The sequence below is a fragment of the Musca autumnalis genome, unplaced genomic scaffold (genome assembly GCF_047663935.1).
Source record: "Musca autumnalis isolate F117 unplaced genomic scaffold, ASM4766393v1 scaffold_3, whole genome shotgun sequence".
NCBI lineage: Eukaryota > Metazoa > Arthropoda > Insecta > Diptera > Muscidae > Musca > Musca autumnalis.
The window spans coordinates 56,092,633-56,104,140 of record NW_027411866.1 but is presented as its reverse complement, the minus strand read 5'-3'; the positions used below and the strand labels follow the sequence as shown (position 1 = coordinate 56,104,140).

Sequence of the window (11,508 nt, the reverse complement as noted above, 5' to 3'; positions counted from 1 at the left end):
CATAAAGTTCATTTTCGGGCGACAACAAATTAGCTGAATAAAAACGAAAAATTGGAACATTTTCATTTATTTTAAATGAATTTGTTTAATATTCAGCCTTATTACGGTTGGCGTAGTCGTATTCAGAATTGCAAATTGACGTGTCGTAACGTCTAATTGGTATTATGTATGTCGTACACGACATTTTCGCAACGACTAATTGGTATTATGTATGTCATATACGAGATATTACAACTCTGTACGCCATTCTTTTACAATTTTGCTACCACGGGAGGCGTTTTATTACGAGAAACGCTGTGAAATTAGTCGTTAGAGATTTTGTTGACAACAGACAAATTTCTTAAAACGTTAATGAGAACGAACAAATAAAATGAATTTAAACAAATGGTATGTGTCTATATTACAAAAAGATTATATATTCGTATAAATTTTATAATATTGCACATGTTTTAGAACAAAAATCACCAACAAGAAGCAGTTTGACACAATGGTCCAAATTTTGCAGAACAATCCAAATTTGGCCAGAAGTTACAGCAATGGAATAAAAAAAAATTAACGTGAAAGAAGAGTGGAATAAAACTAGTACAAAACTCAACATCTTAGGACCGCCAGTACGAACAGGTGAGGGTTGGATAAATGTCTGGGCTGACTAAAAATTCATGTTAAGGAAGAAGTTAGTTCACAATAAGGCGGAATGTCGTGCTACAGGTGGAGGATCCTTCAAGCAGTACATACTAAGAGACACGGAAGAAGCAGCATCAAGCTTGTTACAATTGGATACAATTGTAAACGCGGGCAATCAATCAATTGGAATCCAGCAGCCTTCATCGCTTCGAGAAACACCCACTGAGGAAGAACTGTTTGAAGCATGTATGTATGAAGATTTAGAAAATCACGATCCCTGCACGGTTACTCCTCCTCCAAGCGTAACCATATCTCATCGAAAATAGCAGCAGGTCGTAGTGAATCAGGATCCCCGCACAATAACCACCCTAAGCATAGGTATCACTCATGGAATAACCTGTGATCACAAACCTACCAAATATGTACATTTTTATAATTATAAATTTGTGCATTATTTAAACGAAATAAAACATACCACAGTTGCATTAAGGCTATAGAAACCTTTCCGGTTCAAATATTTCAACCATTTTTGGAGCAACAATTTTGATGTTTGTCCCATCTATACATCCAATTACACCAGGAAATCCAGTTTTTTCGAAAAAATGTGTCTTAATTAGAGTTGTACAATCTAGTTCATTTGAAAGATCTAGTTCAATAGCTCAGCTCTTTAAAATGAACTAGGTCAGTAATCTAGTTCATAGTTCACTGTCCAGTTCAATCATTCGGATAAAAATCATTCACCGGCTCTTAATCGGTAGTTTGATGAAAACGCACACATACACCAAATACAAACAAAAGACTAATATAATTTAACTACTCCATAACAAAAATATTACATTTACATAGTTTTATTGCATTCTTAAAGAAAGATTAATTAATTTTAGAAAAAAACATCCCTCATTTAGGTGGCTGGCAAAAAATCTTATGTTGTGTGTGTGTGTGTAGAAATTGTCATTGCGAAAAAGCTTTGTGCGTGTGTGTTTCTTTTTATGTTTTCCCTTTTTTTTCTATCCAAAAAGGCAGATTCATTAGGTAATCGATTCGACATATTGTAATATGTTATGTCTCTATGTTTTTTGTAGAAATCTTCATTTTCGGACAGCTATTCCATGTACCTTGATCCAAAACATAAACAAACTGATCACATTACGAAGGCATCCCTTAACATAGACGACGCCGTCACTTTATGTATTTGTGAACGACATGTTGAACTAGATTGTGAATCGTTCGTTGATCGTACGGTCACCGACTGATTATAGTTCAGTGAACTATTGAACTATAATGAACTATATCGACTGATCTAGTTCATACGCTCTTTTCAATGAATCGTTCAATTGAACTAGTTCGTTCATGAACTATACAACTCTAGTCTTAATTTAATATTTCTCATCTTCTCGAGTGGGAAAGGATATCCATTTCGGGCAGATCTTCTTATACATTACATTTATGCATTCGCAGAACACATTGCTCACAGACGACTGTGAAAGGCTGACATTGAAATCGTTTCCAGCGCCTTTTTATAACTGCCTTCAGCAAGTATCCGCATTGTTGCTGTGAGTTTCACTTCGTTTGGTACACATGTCGACCTTATCTGATCATAAAGATCTGGATCAATTTGCTCGAGAACATATTTGAATGCATCCTTAGTAAGCCTGAAGTAACGAACAAATCTAAAAACAAAGCATGAACATTTTTCCTTTTTTTGTTTAAGTGTTTACTTCCGAGTATATTCATCCTCATCGTCAGACATAAAATAGCCCACACTTAACATTTTGATGGTTTATTAACAAATAATTGTTTTTTTTTTTCTAACTGACGCTATTTTTTATTTTCTTTTTTATAACAGGGTGGCGTGTAATAGTCGAAAATGTTAATAATCTTCAACACCCTATATTTTTTCAGTCTATTACAAATAAGGCGTAGTCGAAAATTTTACATAATACCAAAAATTATTGACTACGCCAACGCTTACGACTACGACACTTGTACGCCTACGATAACGCCAACCGTAATAAGGGTGATACATTTTTATTGGTGTTTGAGTACTTATAATTGCAAAATTACTACAAAATAGCAATTTGAAATGCTGTTTGAAAAAATGGAAGGCCACCCAAACGTAGCTCGTGGAGTCAGGCTTTTTGGCGAAACTAAGGTCACTTTTAAAGAGGTATGGAAGGGTATTGCGGTCCACCCACCCGTACACCAGATGAATGGAACAGAGTATGGTTTCATTTTAAAGCTATAATAAATAGAAAATTAGCTTATAATAAAAATACCGCAACTACACCAATTTATATATTGACTGCAACACTTCACCGATACCACTGACAATGTGGTTTGCGCCATACCGAGGTAAAAGTCATTACCATGGGATCTTTTACAACTTCCTTCTGCAAAAAAAAAGCCGTAAAGCAGCATCTACTTTTTAATACCTCTAGTAAATAAAGAACAGCGTCTTTTGGAAGCCGAAAATAACATTCAAACCTAAATTATCAACAATTATTTTGATGATTGCTGGAAACAAAACATCTACTCACAATACTGTTGCAGTTCGGATTCGATTTTCCTCTTAAATGTCTTTTTATAGATGCTACGTTAAGTTTATCTCCTCTATCATCATCAATGGTTTCACTGAGCTTATAATTTTAGAAAAATATTGCTTTTGTTTACAATTTGTTCTGATATTTTTTCTTATTTATTCAAATCAAAACAAAAAACGCTCCGCTACATCGCCGATAACTTATCGGCGATTATTTTCTATCGCTTTACGTAATACAAATTTGAACAAATAAATCGACCCATAAAACTACCCAGCAAAATGTTCGATGCCAAAGATGCCATTCAATCATGGGTGCAAGTATTCTGGCATGTCATCTTTTTATCATCTTCATCGATGAATTTTATATGAGCGTGGACCCCACGACTTCCTTTGCATGGGTTCAAATGCTGATGAAAAGATCGGATCTTTCACGACTTTCTTTGCATTGGTTCAAATGCTAATGAAAAGATCGGATCTTTCAGGACTTCGTTTGCACCAATGCAAAAGATTCCATGAAATCGCATGGAACACCTTCCTTCAAATTTTGCTGGGTACTCACAAATTTTATTTAAAGTAAATGGAAATAATTAAGACAAACAAATTTAATAACATTTGGTCTGTTCCAGTACTGCAAGAATCTACTAATTTTTACTATTTTTTCGATATCATAAAGGAAAAATTGTTATCGTAGTAAAAAATAGTAGCTTCTTGCAGTTTAGTGTAATAAAAAGATCTTTTAAGTTTAAAAGTTAAATCCCAGTTCTGCAATGTAAAGAAAATCAAAATTAACAAAATCACATTTAATTTCATATTTTTTTTATCATATTATTTAAAAATTCGCACATTTCTATTATTTCTCAATCAACAAAACCAATTATTAACAATGTATTGCCACATCATTTTTTCGTTCTAAATTTGTAAGAAATTAACAATATAGCATTACGAATGATAAATTAAAGCAATGAAGAAGCTAAGTCATGTTCACTCGAGCGTTTGAAGTACGTTCTTCGCCTCTCGAAATACGTACACAAACAGGGGTTAAAATGCTAACGCCATATTAGCAAAAGCACCGAATATTTGCAGCTTTGCCTGCTAAGATTTCTTCGAAATATGTTTAGCAACAATGAACAACGGCAACATGTAGCAACAACTTTCACAAAAATATTGCTAGCGATGCTGATGCTATTTGATATTAGGTCTGTACAAATTTGTACAAACTTTTTCAAAATGCTGTTCGATAACAAACTTGTTCAGTGAAAGAAGACTGGGAGGCGTTGCAAGTACTCGCAAGAACTTGCAAATACTTTTTACTCGCAAAGTTATCGAACAGGCCTATTGTCGCTTTAATAAAAAAGCATCGGACACGCATACTCATATTTTGCAGCACACATGATCAACACCATGATGAAATTATAAGGTGGCGTAAAACGGCCAGCTGATTGGTTTCAATCTGTCAAATATTTTGTTATTGTGAATAAATTGTATGAAAACGTAAACAAACATTTTGACATATTGAAGAATTTTCGGCCAAAATAGAGTTGTTGTTGTGCTACTTACGTGACCTGTTAAATAGATCTTGATCAACCCATATCAGAAAAGAGAATAAGCAACAAAGTTTCAACGGCTTATGCTTTGTTAACATTTACGAAATCCACTCGATTTCAACTGTCAATTCCTTTGTGTATACGTCAAATGAAAACTCATCTGAAATCAATTGGATTTCATTTGACGTTTAAGCAATGGATTTGACAGTTGAAATCGAGTGGATTTCGTAAATATAAACGTAGCATTAGCCAGGTTTTCAGCAAACAATTGTTTTTGAGATCAGGGTTACCAGTGTAATGCATTAAAAATCACGATATAATTAATTCCACTTTTTCGTTCAAAGGGCATGTGCATTTTTGGTGAAGCCGTTCAATATATATATTTTTTATTTTTAAACAATAATAATTAGTATACTTTAGGTTTTACCATATGATGGAGGCATTTTGACATTAAATGACACCTTTTTTATTACTGCGTTGACAACCCTAAGCAAATAAGCAAAAATGTACAAAAATAAATATGCGCTCGCCCTGCAAACATTTTTTCAAATTTTTAATCGCTTAAAGATAATCTGCGATTCGCGGGGAAGATCAATTCAATCGCGGAAGAGCGCGCCTAATGATAACCTGCGAATCGCCGACATAAAGTAACTGTGTCCGGGAAGCGAATCGCGAGGAAGAATCGCAGATTAATCATCTGGAAGATCTTCAGAAGATCAACATGTAAAGAAGAATTAAAAAAGAATAGAACAATTGTTTTTTGTTTCTTTTATTTGTTGTTTAGTTTTCTGCTTTTGTTTTCTTTTCTGCTTTGTTATGGTTTTTAATTATTCCTTTATGTTGTGGTTATTTGTTATAGGCACTGTACTCAGTACTGTTTCCTCAGTCACTATGTTGTCTTTTGGTTAAACTTGGCAAAACCTGGACATGTGTGGTTTGTCAATAATCATAATATTATACGTGCCATTTATATCAAAGTTCTGTAGAATGTGTAAGTTAGCACATCCCTGCCGAACTAACAAACAACATTGTTGCTTGCTTGGCTGTGTTGTGTTCTTGCTAGGCTACATTGATGGAGTCGTGTTACGTCTAGTGGCGTGATCATGGTGTCAGCACTTTTTGTCTTTTATAACTTAAGTAGTTTAAGTAAAATAAGTTTTTGGATTTCAATAAAGAAACAGTTTATTTAAGCTCACCAAAAGACGAAGAAGTCTTTTATTGTTAACTGGCGCCCAACCGGGTTCAGCCCTACAAATATAAAGATCTAAAAAAAGAGATCTATCAGTTTAAATCAGTCCTACGAATATAAAGATCTAAAAAAAAGAGATCTATCATCTTAAATTTAAATTTTGCTGAAAAAGGAAGCTTTACTTAAAACTTGCTGGATTAAGAGGCCTCGCTTAAAATTTGCTGAAAAATCTAAGGATCTACTCTTTTTAAATAACGTAATACTTACTGAAAGTAATATTTACTGGAAGGAAGCCTTACTTAAAGCTTGCTGGATTAAGAGACCCCGCTTAAAACTTGCTGAAAAATATAAGGATTTACTCTTTTTAAACAACATAAAGTCATGTAAGTGTGTCACTCATTGAATTTCAAAATTGTGTCCAAAACTGGTGGTATTAAGAACTTAATATTTAAGAAAAAACAAAGTGTAGTGCGTGTTTAAAACATTTTTATCTTTGTGCCAAAAAAAAAAAAACAAACACAGTGATTTAGATCTTGTTATAGTCGTAACAATTTTTTGTTTGAAAAGACAATATGAACAGTGAAGAAATGACTGCATTAATAGAATCCGCTGTACGTACAGCGATTCTGGCATATAAAACAGAAGCCGACAAAAAAGTCGACGAGTTAACAAAAAAATTATCGTCCATTTCAGTAGGGCAAACAGATGTGAAACCATACGAAGACGTAAAAATTTATTCATCAATAACGTGTGATGAATCACTTGATATTATCAAATCTTTGCCCGAAAGATACGAAAGATACGTCTTTGCCACATCGTTTGCGAATAGGAATGATGAAAAAAAGTTAAGGTCTGAAACCTCAAAAAAAATTCAGCCAAGAAAACCGTCTGATAGTGGTTGGAACTATAAACAACAAAACTATCATAAACAGAAAAATCCACATTACGAAAATGGTGGTGATGCTAATTTACAGGCTAGAGATCAAATAGAGGACATGGACTTGGACCCAACTTCGTCTAAATTCAGACAACCGACCAATTATGGTAACGGTAAAACTTCTCACAGACAACCATTTAAGCGTCAAGCTGGGTCTGGCCGAAGTACGGGCCCAAAATTTCAAAAAGTCAATAATATGATTCCAGAATCCCATTCAGGAGAAGAGCAGGCGGGACACTATTGTGACATAGCTCAATCCGAATGTGGAGACATAAACGATGAAATAAATGAAGACCGTGACTATGTAAATTTTTTTGGAGGCAGGTCCCTACTACCGTTCATAAGGCGGACGATAGCAGGGAAACCAATACGCCTTTTAATTGACACTGGTGCTTCAAAAAATTATATAAAACCTCTCAATGAACTGAAGCATATAATTCCCGTAAGTACTCCTTTTTCAGTTCACTCTGTCAACGGACAAACTCCTATTAAACAAAAATGTTTTGTAAATTTATTCGGCATGAACTCTACATTCTTCATTTTGCCAACTCTAACAACATTTGATGGAATTGTGGGCTTAGACCTATTAAAGAAAATCAATGCAAACATTGATTTAAAAAAAGGATTTATCCTACATAATTCTGGCTCTGAACTAATTGAATTTTTTGAATGTAAAGATGTTAATTTTATAGACGTCGATAAAATTGATGTGCCTTTCGCAATTAAGGCGGATTTTCAGAAAATGTTAAAAAAACGAATAAAGGTTTTTGCTGATCCTAAAGAAGCACTACCTTATAATACAAATATCGTTGCTACCATTAACATGGAGAACGAAGAACCTATTTATTCTAAACTATATCCATACCCAATGGGTGTATCTGAATTCGTAAATTCAGAAATAAAAAAATTGTTGGCAGATGGTATAATTCGACCTTCAAGGTCACCATTTAATAGCCCAGTATGGGTAGTCGACAAAAAAGGTGTCGATAATCTAGGCAACCGAAACAAACGTCTCGTTATAGATTTTCGGAAGCTTAATGCCAAAACAATTAGTGATAAGTATCCCGTTCCGAACGTAGCAATGATATTATCAAATTTAGGTAAAGCAAAGTACTTTACCACTTTAGATCTGAAATCCGGGTTTCATCAAATTGAACTCGCGGAAAGAGATAGGGAAAAAACGGCATTTTCTGTAAATAACGGAAAGTACGAGTTTTGCCGTCTCCCATTTGGACTAAAGAATGCTCCTAGTATGTTTCAAAGAGCGATAGATGACATACTAAGAGATGAAATAGGCAAAACATGTTACGTTTATGTTGATGACGTTATTATTTTTTCAGAAACCAAAGAGGATCATGTAAAACATATCGACTGTGTTCTTAGGAAACTGCTCGATGCAAACATGAGAGTCTCTGTCGAAAAATCAAATTTTTTTAAATCTGAAGTTGAATACCTTGGCTTTGTCGTATCCAAAGAAGGTATAAAAACCGCACCATCAAAGATAAGTGCAATACAAAATTTCCCAGAACCAACGACGTTGTTCGCACTAAGATCGTTTCTTGGGTTAGCAAATTATTACAGATGTTTTATCAAGGACTTTGCCAAAATTGCAAAACCTTTAACTGATATTTTAAAAGGAGAAAACGGTAAAATTCCTGCAACCAAATCCAAAAAGGTTGTAGTCAATCTTAACGCCTTCCAACTGGATGCATTTCACAAACTGAAAAATATTCTATCTTCGGAGGACGTCATGTTGATGTACCCTGACTATAAAAAACCGTTCGACCTTACCACTGATGCATCAGCACATGGTTTAGGTGCTGTCCTATCCCAAGAGGGAAGACCAATCACTATGATTTCTAGAGCATTGTCGGATAAAGAGTTGCATTTCGCAACAAACGAAAGGGAGCTTTTAGGAATAGTCTGGGCTCTTAAAACATTAAGACATTACCTCTATGGTGTGAAGACTCTTAACATCTTCACTGACCATCAACCTTTGACATATGCAGTTTCGGATCGTAATCCGAATGCAAAAATTAAGCGCTGGAAAGCTTTCATCGATGAACATAATGCAAACTTGTATTATAAGTCAGGAAAAGAAAATCAAGTTGCAGATGCGCTATCAAGGCAACTTGTCCATGCGTTGGAGAACGATAATTCGTCAGACATGGCAACAGTCCATAGTGAAGAGTCATTCACTTACACTATGGAAAGCTCAGACAAACCGGTCAATTGTTTTCGCAACCAAATCATTCTGGAAGAGTCGGAATTTCCCACCACTCGAAATTTTATACTTTTCGGAAACAAAACGAGACATATTGTACAATATAGAGATAAAAACGAAATATTGGCCAAAATTGTTGATGCAGTCAACACTGAAGTTGTCAATGCTATTCATTGCGGCCTACCTGTGTTGGCCCACATTCAACACGATTTGATTAGAATGTTCCCTTCAACGAAGTTCCGATTTTGTAGTAAATTTGTCTCTGACATTTTCAACCAATGCGACCAGAGAGAAATTGTCGTAAGTGAACACAATAGAGCTCATCGGGCAGCCCAAGAGAATGTTAAGCAAATCCTTTCAGACTACTATTTCCCCAAAATGGTGAAAATAGCGAATGAGGTTGTTGCCAACTGCAAGACATGTTCAAAAGCAAAATACAATCGGCATCCAGAAAAACACGTTATAGGAGAAACAAAGGTTCCTTCTTATTCCGGTGAAATTCTACATATTGATATTTATTCAACTGATAAAAACCATTTCTTAACTTGTGTGGATAAATTCTCAAAATTCGCTGTGGTACAGCCAATAGCGTCCAGAACGATTCTAGACGTAAAAGAACCAATTCTCCAATTAATGAATATTTTTCCAGATACCAAAGTTGTCTACTGTGATAATGAGAGGTCCTTTAACTCTGAGACTATCAGATCAATTCTGAAAAACAGGTTTAATGTAGATATTGTCAATTCACCTCCTCTACACAGCACCTCAAATGGGCAGGTAGAGAGATTTCATAGCACTCTTGCCGAAATCGCAAGATGCTTGAAAATAGAAAGGAAGATCGAGGATACCGCCGAACTCATCTTACAATCAACTATAGAATACAACCGAACAATTCATTCTGTCACGAATGAAAGACCTATTGATACGATACATTCTGCACCCTCTGAGGTAAAACAAAAGATTAAAGAGCGAATCTCTAACGCGCAAAACAGGCAGTTACATTACTTTAATAAAAGTCGTCATGACAAAGTTTACAATGTGGGGGATAAAGTCTTTGTTAGGAATAATCGTAGACTTGGAAATAAAATGACACCACTTTATGAAGAAGCTACTGTCGAAGCAGATTTGGGGACAACTGTCCTAATAAAGGGGAGGGTAGTCCATAAGGACAACCTCAGATAAATTTTAGTTTATATTGATAAAATGTTTTTTTCTGCTTTTGTTTTTTACCTAGGCTGTTATGAAATTTTAATGGCCAGAAATCGGATGATAGTTATGGAACTACAAAATATAATTTTATCCGTAACTTTAGCTAAAATAAATATTGTAAATCCAACAGTTTTGGACCAGGACGATTTAAAAATATTTATAAAAAATCAGAGCAATGAGCAACACACATATTTCACCATATCAGAACTAATGTCTTTGTCTAAAGTAAAAGTAATATCAAATGAATATTGTTTGTATTTTATCATTAAATATCCTATTCCAATAAGAACATGTCAGAAAATTTCTTTATTCCCAGTACCTCACGATAATAAAATTATCCAATTCGCTGACACCAACACTGTAGTAGACTGCGAAGGCAAGACGTATTCAGCAGCAAATTGCAAGCAAACAATATCTTCAACCTATTGTCAACTTATGCCAAGCGAAACCTGCGCTCAACAACTCATATCGGGTGAATCAGCACACTGTAATACGCAAAGCAATAATCTTGATAAAGTGTCAGAAATCGACGATGGAATTATCATTGTCAATGACGCTATTGCAGAAGTGAAAGAAGCAACCGAAAATGTAAGAAACATAAACGGCACATTCCTCATAATCTTTGAAAAAAATGTGACTGTCAATGGTACACTATTCGTAAATAGAAACAACATTGATATGCGGAAACCAGGAACACCATCATTCCCCTCAATTATTATAAACATCCACAGTGAAATTTTAAGTTTGTCATCTATCCATCAGATGAACTTGCAAAACTTACAATATATTGGCGACCTTGAAAAAGATGCAAGAATGCGACCAATTTTAGTTGGCGGTGTTGTTTTTATGAGTATCGGAATACTCCATTTCATATTGTGCCTCGTCAAACGTAGGACAAAGATAAGAGAACAACAAAGATTTAAATCTGCCGTAGCAATGGCTATAAAGAAGACCGAGGACGGCCTCCACTTAAGTGAGGGGGTAGTTAGCACATCCCTGCCGAACTAACAAACAACATTGTTGCTTGCTTGGCTGTGTTGTGTTCTTGCTAGGCTACATTGATGGAGTCGTGTTACGTCTAGTGGCGTGATCATGGTGTCAGCACTTTTTGTCTTTTATAACTTAAGTAGTTTAAGTAAAATAAGTTTTTGGATTTCAATAAAGAAACAGTTTATTTAAGCTCACCAAAAGACGAAGAAGTCTTTTATTGTTAACTTGTATATGAGAATTATATGCAACAAA

General features: G+C 34.9%; 1 long non-coding RNA gene across 1 annotated transcript; it reads right to left on the bottom strand.

Moving 5' to 3' along the window:
* Positions 1-2,421: 2,421 nt before the first annotated feature.
* LOC141397690 (uncharacterized) lies at positions 2,422-3,345 on the bottom strand. The gene is made up of 2 exons (XR_012411480.1): positions 3,162-3,345; positions 2,422-3,108 (listed from the first exon to the last, which is right to left on the bottom strand). It is a non-coding gene; the product is annotated as an uncharacterized lncRNA (long non-coding RNA).
* Between the last annotated feature and the right edge of the window lie 8,163 nt (positions 3,346-11,508).